Raw genomic sequence first — 11,496 nt, 5'->3', positions numbered from 1 at the left:
CCAACTTTTCCTTCTGAGGAGTGGCTGGTTGGTTTGAACCACCAGCCTTCTGGTTAGCAGTCAAATGCCTTAGGCACTGTGCCACCAGAGCTCCCAACTATACATAATGGATCTTTAAAATATTAAAACATCTTTACAATTATTCAGAGGGCTCTGGGGGCGTACTGGGTAAGGTTATCTGGCTGCTAACCAGAAGGTCAGTGGTTCAAATCCACCAGCTGTTCTGTGGGAGGAAGCTGAGGCAATCTACTTCTATAAAGATTTATGCCTTGGAAACCCAATGGGGTTGCTATGAGTTGGAACTGACTCAATGGCAGTGGGTTTGGTTTCGTTTGGTTTATACAATTATTCTAGATAAACAGAATCTGTGAAATAAAGCCATTGAGAAACAAAGATAACTTTTTGTTGTTATATTTTTTCAGCAGTCATCTCTGAGCATTACCAATTGATAAAAATAGACAACTTTTTAATTGAGACAAAATTGTTTTCAAAACATTATCAAAAAATGAGTGTACTTAACCAACTCAGTCAGTCAGTTGCTAACAACAGATCAAGTAGCTAAGTGGAATAACAACTCTTGCAATAACAAGATATTTCATGAACTGGCATTAGAGAGATTCAGATGAAGGAATTACAACTGTCTATATAAGAGTTTTAATGGAAAAGCTCTGTAATCATCTGGCAGCCTATGTTGTACCTATGCTTAGAAACGTTCATGATAGAACTCCAGGGATCTCCCAAACTCTTTTCTTAAGGTCAATGGTGGCCATAATTTAATGGCTGTCCTGAGTTATTTAGTACTAAGAAGTCTTGTGGCTCTTTCTATGAAAAAAAAAAAAATCTATACACACACACACACATATTAAAAGTTAAAAGGTCTATTTAGATTTTCTATTAATCAATAAGTACTCATTAAAATAAGCAGTTTTCTCAGAAATTTTAACCTTACTTGTATAGAGAAAATACATGAATAATATGTATGCTGTACTTCAGAAATAATGAAATTCCTTATTTTTTTGTCTCCTAACAAATTCAAGGGGACTGATTATTTTCTGATTTGAAGTTCAGAGATTTTTTCTCCTAACAACTTCTATAGAGGGGAATCTATAAAGCATAATGAATCAACACTTTTTTTTTTTTCCCTCTCACCCCCTCTTTTTTTTTTTAAGTTCAATGTCAAAGACTCAGGGATTTCTTTCCTCTCTTTGTAAAGGATACAAAGAGGTGGAAAAAGAGTAAAAGTCTTCCATTTTTTTTCTTACTTATAAAAACTTATCTTGTGATTGTAATTTTTGAATACATACTTCAATTTTAATAAAATAATGCAAACTTGAACTGGACTTATGAAGTGTAAATACTCTGAATAACTTTTGAAAAAATGGCCACATACACAGGTGAAACTCTTCTGATGGCTGATTACTCTTTTTGAACAATTCTACTCTCACCTATCTGATCTATTTTATTCTTCAGAGGCAGGAGATAACTGAAAAGAAGGGAACAGATGTAAGGTTTTAAGATCTAGGTAAGACAGGGAAGAAAGCTGAGGGGAACATTAAAGATAGGTTCTAGATGAACAGAAATAATTTTCTTTCCATAAAGCCTTTTTGGAATTCCCATTTCTATACTTCTCCTTTATCTGTTCATGCTGTCTTCATCTTAGATGAAAGTTAAAAGATGGTAGACACCAACTAGGCTGCTTCTTACCAAAATTGTCTTACTTAGGTTCTCCAACAGCAGTTGTTTATTATATATGAAGAGTTAATGATACTCTCACTTGATCCAGAAATCCCATTACTAGGTATATACCCTAATAAAGTGACAGCCAGGACACAAATAAATATATGCACACTCATGTTCATTGCAGCACTATTCACAATAGCAAAGAGATGGAAACAACCTAAGTGCCCATCAGTGGAGGAATGGATAACCAAACACTATTACATACACACAATGGAATACTATGCAACACTAAAGAATAATGTAGAATGTACAAAACACCACATAATGTAGATGAACTTGGAAGACATTAGGCCAAATGAAATAAATCAATCACAGAAGGACAAATGCTGTGTTAGTCCACTATTGTACAGAAACCAGGATTCCTCATTAAAATTGCTGATTTCTAGTTTTGGGCTGAATCAGGTATGAGTCTAGAACATCTATTATATAAAAAAGCAAAGATACTATAAAAGATTATTTGGACTCTGTCAAAAGTTGCCAGAGCCTACTGGCCAAAAAGATGAGATAATCTGAACATCAAACAGAATATTAACTACAATGATTTAAATATATTAAGTATATTTAAAAATTTAAAAAATTTTAATAAAAAAACAAACATACTGGTATCTTGCAGGGGATGCTAAAACAAAAAACAAAACAAAACAAAACCACACAAATAACAAAATGAAGTCATTATACTGAATAAAGGTGGATGAGGGAAAAGACAAGCATCTGTCTTACCTTTCATGTATAAACTATATGTAAGAGTAACCATTTTCTTTTTTACAGAAGAACTCTAGCCAATAAATGAAGAAAAAAATCCTAGACTATGAATCTAGGTAATTATCACCAATGGCTGCTGAAACCATTATGTGAAAAGTCGATGCGAGAACTTTGTAATGGTTTAATCAGTTTGAAAAATCCTGAACACACTGACAGATATTAACAGCACAAAAAGAGTACAAGCCAGACATTATTTGCTCTTTGATGTGATGTATAATAGGAAGTATACAGCACCAGGAAAGGAAACGGAATCTGATCAGGACTAGATCTAACTACCAGTCTATAAGAGATACAGGAAACAGAGAATATGTCAAATGACATCAAAAGAATGAAATTAGCAAATATGTAATATGGAAAAAACTTCAGGGAAAATGACTCAGTTTAACAAATAAATTGCAAGGAAAAAATCAAGGAAGGGAAAAGTACTGATTAAATGAGACTAACAATACATTACTAACCAACCAAAAGAACAGCATTTTTCTAAATACATAGCTTAGAAGGCAGGAATGGGCAGGAATGAAGGGCAAATGGAAATGGGGAACCCAGGGAAGAAGTAAAAAGAGTGCTGTTACATTGAAGGGATAACAACTAACATCATAAAACAAAAAATATAAAACAATAGCAACCAACATCATAAAACAAAATATAAATTTTTGAATAGAAAACTAATTTTCTCTGTAAACTTTCACCTAAACCACAATAAATAAAAGAAATAATAAAACATTACCAACTAAATGAAGTATGTGTACATTTTTAGATTCTGACTGGAACAAACCAATGTGTGTGTGTGTGTGTGAGAGAGAGAGAGAGAGAGAGAGAGACAGAGTGAGAGAGACAGAGAGAGACTGAGAGTGAGCGAGAGGCAAGTACACACACACTGGGGAAATGTGATTACTGACTGGATACCCAATATTAAGGAATTGTCACTATTCTACCTGTGATATTGCAATTAGGTTAGAAAGAGTTCTTATCTTTTAGTGATACATACTGAAGTTATTTAATGATACATACTGAAGTGTTTATATTAATCTAATGATATGATGTCTGGAATATGTTAAAACAATCCAGGGAGAGTAGGCATGGATGAAACAAAATTTACCATGTGTTTTTAACCCTCTGAGATAATAACTATAGTTACTTGAAATATACAGTTATCCATTTATCTCTCTGAGTTTAGAAGACTCACCTTACCCTCACAATATCCAACAGGAACAAACTTACTGAACTAGGTTATAAATTAAGAATCAAAACCTTGTGATTTTACAAGTCCACGTCCACTGATTTTCTTGGTGGTAAAGTCACATATGACTTGAGAGCAGTACAATTAAGGTTCTTGACACAGGTTAAAAGACCGTTTCTTCAAAATATGGCTCATATTTATCTTTTACTGTATGATATCAACTGTGTGCCCCTCAAAATATGTTAACTTGGCTAGGCCATGATTCTTGGTATTATGTAATTATCCTCCATTTTGTGATCTTATGTGATTATGCTATGTACTGTAAATTCTAACTTCTATGATGTTAATGAGGCAGGATTAATGGCAGTTATGTTTATAAGACAGGATATAATCTACCAGATTACACTGTATCTTGAGTCAATCTATTTTGAGATATGAAACAGATTAAACCAGTGAGCAGAGATCAGAGGGACCTCAGTACCATCAAGAAAGAAGAGCCAGGAGTGGAATATATCTTTTAGACTCGGGGTCCCTGTACTGAGAACCTCCTAGACCCAGGGGAAGATTGATGCCAAGATACATGTAGACCTCCAAGGAACCCCCCAAGGCCACAAATGCTGAATGGTAACAAGGGACCTTTCCCCAGAGCTGACAGAGAAAGGAAGCCTTTCCTAGAGCTGGAGCCCTCCTAAAATGTGAGAATAAATTTCTCTTTGCTAATACCATCCACTTGTGGTACTTCTGTTATAGCAGCACAGGATAACCAAGACACTATCTGTGCTATCTAAATGCCTCAACTGTATTTACACTCCAGGTATACTAGAGTATTTGAGTTTTCCAAGTTGGTTCCACTGTTTTGAATGCTGAGCTTAGTTGTAAGAATCTTCTTCCACTCCAGCCAAGCCTGATTTACCTGAACAACTCCTAGTCATTCTTCAAATACCAACTCAGGCTTTGTCTCTCCCAAACAATACTAGGTTCTAATGGGAAAGGACCATGTCTTATTCATTTTTATAAGTTGACATGAACTGAACCTTTAAAATGGGAGATACCATTTGGAAGAATAACTAACAGTCGACCAATACTAATGCTGTGAAATACACTCTAACAAAGCCATACAGGATGGAGATTCAAGTAAGCTAGAAATTGGACCTGGGTGACAGATGAGAAGTGGAAGCCATTAACACTAAGGAAAAATACTCATTTTCTTTAACTCCTTTAAAAAAGGAATATATGATCTTCTTTGAAAGTCAGACCATGCAGCGGTAGTGCTGCTGTTAAATACTATGCATCCCCACCAGAAAATGCTTTTGCAGAGTTCACAAGTTTCAGCACAATTCCATATGATCTTCTACGTCTGAGATGTCAGTTAGGTATTATGAATTATTTCTTCAATTCATCAGTAACTGTTAAAATCTCTTTCAACGTTAACATTTTATGATCAGAACATGTTACACTCAGTTTACTTTAAGTCAGAATACCTATCATATCAAACCAAAAGATTTTTAAAATGGTATTTTAAATATATAATCTGTATCTGACTGCTTTGAAAAACTTCCACAATCAATGAGGGAGAACTTTTGCAGTTTACTAATAAGCTAAGAGAAGCATGGGCTATAGAATGCAAGCAGTAGAGAAATCAGAAAATTGCCTTTTAAATCTAATAGTTCAGAAGTTAAAATTACTAGAAAGCACAGGAAGGAATTCTGGCCCTTACACACAGAGACACACTCACATACACACATGCACATGCACATGCACACAGATATACACACATAAGAACAGTTTATGACAGTATCTACAAATTATGAGGAAAATATCAGTTAAAAATTTCTTTTTTATTCTAATTAAGGTAGAAGTGTTTCTGGACGCAGGAAACATGGAATGAAGAAAGCAGAATATAAAGTAGCTAAGAGACGGGCTACAATTACTTCTTTATTTCTGCATCCATTAGGAAACTCTCTGACGACTTCATTCCTAGATTCAAGTTCTATCACAGGATAATGCCAGGAGGTGTTTTGTTTGGCTGTATCAGATGAATAAAACTTGCTATCGTTACCAGTTAAGTTCTTACTTTTGCTCTAATACTACTTTTTTTCTCTGTTATAGATGGATTCAATAAAGAAAACACAGAGCAAGGCTGGGTAGATGTGATTAATGGGGAAGAGAACACAAAAATGTAGAGAAAACTGAAACAGCAGAAAAAGGAAAATGGTTTTTTTTGTTCCAATAGAAAAAAAGTGCTTCATTAATATTTTAAATAACTCACTAACATCTGTACAAATAAGAGATGAGGAGGCCCTAATTAAGACATGGGTAAAGGGTGTGAAGGGGAAGGAATGATAGTGAAAAATAATTCTGAAATTAAATGGATAGGATATAATGAACGGATGTAGAGAAAAAGGAAAAAGAAGGATCAAAGCTCTTATTAATAGTCTAAAAAAAGAAAGAAAAAGAAATACTTTAATTGTGGCAAGGAGATAATGGATTTGTTTTTACCTTTTAATATTACTTTACACTACTTTCTGTGGTTGCCATCCAAGGAAGTAAATGTTAAGAATGGAAAAATAAGACAAAAAAGCTCTTTGACAATTTGTGTCTGTATTTTATTGACCTTTACACTAGCACCTAGCCCAGTGCCTTGGTGGTATATATAGTTGGTGCACTCAGCTGCTAAACAAAGAGTGGGAGGTTCAAGTCCACCCAGAGGTGCCTTGGAAGAAAGGTCTGGCAGTTTACTTCTGAAAAATCAGCCACTGAAACCCTTTGAAGCACAGTTCTATTATGACACACATGGGGCCACCATGAGTCAGGCTGACTGGATGGCAACTGCCAGTGGTAGCCAAGTACCTCATACAGAGTTATCCTCTACTATGTACCAGGCAATGATTGAAGCCCTTGGCTGCTAACTCAAAAATCAGGGGTTCAAATCCAACAGTGGCCCCACAGGAGAAAAGACCTAGCAATCTGCTCCCATAAAGATTTACAGCTTAGAAACCCCAGGAGGGCAGTCCTACTCTGTCCTACAGGGCCACTATAAGTTAGAATTGTCTTGACAGCAGACACACAACAACATGAATAACCAGATTAACAGTTTTATGTGTATTTAATTTTCTCATCTATTACTGGTTTTACAGATGAGGAAACTAAAGCTTAGAGAAATCAGGAACTTGCTCAAAACCAAAATACAGGGCTGGTGGGTGCCATAGGCTGCGCCCTTCATATGATTACAGACAGGTGGTGCTCAACAAATGAGTTGAAAAATGAAACTTTTCATTTTTTGAGGTTGTGTGGACTGATATATAAAGGATATTACAGAACATAAAGGTTTATATTTAAGCATTTTTCTTCTCTTTATAATATATAGTCTGTTACAATTAGAACTAGAAGTTAGTTTTATTTTGTTTACTTTTCCTTTACTACGTTTTTCTTAATGATTAGTGTTCTCTAGTGCTGCTGTAAAAGACACAGCACAAAAGGATGGCTTCAACAAACAGGATCCATTCTCTTACAGTTTAGGAGGCTAGAAGTCCTAGTTCAAGTGCCAGCTCCATAGGCTGGGTGAAAGCTCCTCAACTGTGAGCTTCAGATCTGCCTCCTGCTCCCAGCCCACTGAAGTTGGAGGCTTTCTTCACTCAGATAGCTTCTGGCTGCTGAGGCTGACAAACCCAGGGTGGAAAGTAAAATGGCACAGTCCCAAGATTATCAAGTAACATGGCAGGCCACTGGTTCAAGTCCAAAACAGTCTCAAGATTGGACAATAACCACTGAGATGAAGACTTGGCCACATGCAGGATCAAGATGTTCCAGAAAGCTTTCTCAAAGCTGCTTCTTATATACTGGAAGCCGACCACATCTCTAAGGCAGCTACTCAGCTGCTTATAGTAGATTCTAACATGGAGTTGACTACCAGTTTCATCATAGGGAATAATAACATCTAACTATCCAGCCACTCAAAACCAGGCCAAGTCACACTGACACACAACCTTAACTACTACAATTAGTTTTATTCATGTATGGACATTTAAGAAAGTTAATACACTTACAAATGACAGACAGAATTCTCAATATTGGCAGGTAATTCTAATGGTGGGAATATGCCTCAATAACAAGCATACAAGCCCAGGGACATACTGGACATGTGCTGACATACAAACTGGTATGGACTGAAAATCTTGGATATTAGTTTGGCTATATTGCTTGCAGAAATAAAAGTGTGGGCACTAAAAGCATCTAACATGATGATAACTTCCGTGAGAAGATAAAACTAGGACAAGGTAAGACTCAATGGATGGGAATCAATCTAGTCATCAGCTATAAACAGTGAAAATATATATTTTTTTCTCCCTAGAATGGCGGGTAGTAGTACCATTTTTGATGCTCTAACATTTAATTTGCTTTGCAGAATTTGTTTTCTAATGGTTTTTCAAAATGGTTATGTCAACCTATTTGGGATTCAATCAGATGTCAGGTCTGTAAAATATAATCTTAAAAAAAATTGTTTATTTTTTAATAATATTTTATTGTGTCTTCAGTAAAAGTTTACACAGCTAATTAGGTACCCATTTGACAATTTCTACATCAGTCATTCAGTGTGTCAGCGTTCTTATTAATTGTGTTCTGGTTGTTCTATTTCTAGTACTCTAGTTTTCCTACCTCCTTGTCTTCTAATCTTTGCTTTCAAGTAACTGGTGACCTTTTGATGCCATATAAACCACTAAACCAAATCCACTGCCATCGAGTTGATTCCGACTCATAGCAACCCCCATTGGGTTTCTGAGGTGGTAAATATTTATGAAAGTAGATTGCCCAGTCTTGCTTCTGCAGAGTAGCTGATGAGTTTGAACCACCAACCCTCCATTAGCAGTCAAATGCCTTAGACAATGTGCTATCAGAGCTCCTTTTGGTGTTACATAGATGGCTTTTTAATGAAGCCCCACGTTCAAAGGTAATGTCCTTTATTTTGTGTGTCTATCTGCCATTTCACTAAAAGGTGATTTCTGGGGATAGTTTCAGTTTAAGGTTTAAAGAGGATCTCATGGCAATATTCTCAGGGAGCCCTCCAGTTTCAAGTAAGTAGTCCAGTAAGTGTGGACTTTTTAAGAATTTGAGCTCTGTTCTGCACTGTTCCCCTAGTCTATCTGACTCCATCTATCTTCTGGCCCGATCAGAATGGTCAGTAGTAGTAGCCTAGCATAACCTAGTTCTTCTGGATTCAGGGCAGATAAGGCTGTGGTATTTTGTAAGGGTGTGTGTGTGTGTGTGTGTGTATTTTAATTGCAATTTGAGTCAAAGTTGACAGAGCAAATTGGTTTTCCATTCAATTTTTCATACATATTGTGTTTCATGACATTGAATGCAATCCCCCAATGTAACAATACTCTTCCCATTTCCTCCCTGTGGTTACCATTTCCATTTGTCCTTGCCTCTCCATCCTAGCCCTTCTAAACTTTATCTCTAGTCAAATGTTTCCCTTTGATCTCACATAGTTGAATGTTCTAAGGAGTACGTACTTCCTTGGTGTTACTGTTCACCCCATAGGCCTGTCTACTGTTTGGCTGGAAATTGAGCCAGGGCTGTGTGTAGAATATAATCATGATCTTTAATGCAAAATAACATCTCAGTTTTTATAGGAAAAAGTTCAACTCTATAAGCAGAACAGAAAAGGCTTAATGTTCAAGGGCAGATTTTGCCTAGCATCAGGCTACAAAAAGTATTTTTTTAGTCATTTAAAAAGGAGCTCTGGTGGCACAGTGGATAAGGCATTTAGGTGCTAACCAAGGTCAGAGGTTCAAACCCACCAGCTGCTCTGCAGAAGAAAGATGGGGTGATCTACTTCCATAAAGTTATACAGCCTTGGAAACCTAATGGGGGTTGCTATGAGTTGGGATTGACTTGATAGCAGTGAGTTTGGTTTGGTTAGGTATTTAAAAATTTAAACCAAGCAATGGGCCAAAAATTAAATTAAATTCATAGATAAAAACCAAAACCAAACCCACGGTCACTGAGTAAATTCCAACTCGTATCGACCCTTTAGAACAGAGTAGAATTGCCCTACAGGGTTTCCGTGGTTATAAATCTTTATGGAAGCAAAATGCCTCATCTTTTTCCTGGCAAATGTTTGGCTGGTAGGTTCCAACCACCAATATTTTGACTAAGAGCTGAATGCTTTAACCACTGCCACTAAACCCAAAACCAAACCCACTGCCATCGAGTTAATTCCAGCTCATATAGCAACACCCATATGGCTTCCCAGGCTGTAAATCTTTATGGAAGCAGATCGCCCCATCTTTCTCCTGTGGAGCAGCTGGTGTGTTCAAGCCACTGACCTCTTGGTTAGTTGCTCTGATGCCTTAACCACAGCATCACAAGAGCTCCCTAAATTCTTAGACAAGTGAAGCATTAATAAGAAAGCTCAGAGCTACCGAGAGGTATACTCTTGAGAAAATGTAAAAAAAAAAATCTATTATTTTATTTTTAAATGAAAATAATTTGTTTAAAAAATACTCTTCATTAACTTTGATAAGATTCTACTATTAACTACAGAGACTAACTATTAAATGATCAAAAGAGATTTTTTAAGGAACTATGGGCACAAGAGGGAGCTCTGGTGTCACAGCACCTAAGGCATTTGACTGCTAACCAGAAGGCTGGCAGTTCAAACCCACCAGCCACTCCTCGGAAAGAAGACTGGGCAATCTACATCCATAGAGATAAACCAAAACCAAAACCAAACTCACTGCCATCAAGTTGGATCCGACTCATAGCAACCCGTCCTTGGGTTTCTGATGTGGTATCACTACGAAGTAGATTGCCCAATCTTCCTTCCAAGGAGTGGCTGGTGAGTTTGAACCACCAGCCTTCTGGTTAGCAGTCAAATGCCTTAGGCACTATGCTACCAGAGCTCCTAGAGATAACTCCTCAGAAACCCAAGGAGAGGTTCCTATGAGTCGAATAGACTTGATGGCAGTGAGTTTGGTTTTTTTGGTCATGGGCACAAGAGAATATGGGCCAGACTGTCCAAAATTTATGAACCGATTGTATTCCAAAGCTTTTTGGGAACACTGTCTTGTTTAGAATTTAAGTATTTTCTTAAAGAAAAGAAAAAATATTAAATTATTGGCTGGCCCCCAAGGTAGAAGACATCTACTTAATGAATAATTCAACTTGAGCATGTTATGTTTTTTGTGTTGTAAACTTTATTCTGACTCATAGTGACCCTTTATGATGGAGAAGAACTGTTCCAGGGTTTTCCAGGCTTCAGTCTTTATGGAAACACATCATCCTGTCTTTTCCTCTATGGAGCTGCTTGTGGGTTCAAACTGCCAACCTTTCACTTAGCAGCTGAGCACTTAACTACAGCGCCACCAGGGCTTCTTAACTATTTCACCACCATAAAAAAATCATCCTAAAATGCAACAGAGAAACTGAGAACCTAAGGAAATATTTCTCTTTCACTAGCCTTTCAACATTGAGGATAAAATATTCCATTTGACTGTTAACAAGAAGGCTGGAGGTTCAAACCCCCAGCCACTCATTGGAAGGAAGACCGGGCAATCTACTTCTATAGAGGTACTGCCTTGGAAACCCAAGGAGGGGTCGCCATGAGTTGAATTGACTTGATGGCAGTGAGTTTGGTTCTTTTTTCAATCTAGGGCAGTTCTATTCCATCCTATGAATCGCTATGAGTCACACAACTTGACATTACACAACGTGAAAGAAAATGGTGGTGGTGGTGGGAGGTAGGGGCAAAATCTTCTTTCCAAAGATAACTCTACTTTTAAGGGCCACAGGAAGGGATTCTCTTTCCACCT

General features: G+C 36.9%; 1 protein-coding gene across 1 annotated transcript in view; it reads right to left on the bottom strand.

Moving 5' to 3' along the window:
* The window catches only part of REV3L (REV3 like, DNA directed polymerase zeta catalytic subunit), a 250,501-nt gene that overhangs the window by 67,268 nt on the left and 171,737 nt on the right, over positions 1-11,496 (bottom strand). The gene's annotated exons all lie outside the window — the stretch shown is intronic.

Source organism: Orycteropus afer, unplaced genomic scaffold, assembly GCF_000298275.1.
Source record: "Orycteropus afer afer isolate SDZICR_OR568_19922 unplaced genomic scaffold, OryAfe1.0 scaffold00072, whole genome shotgun sequence".
NCBI classification, from domain to species: Eukaryota; Metazoa; Chordata; class Mammalia; order Tubulidentata; family Orycteropodidae; genus Orycteropus; species Orycteropus afer.
Note: the sequence above shows the minus strand (reverse complement) of the source record. Positions and strands in the feature narration are given on the sequence as shown.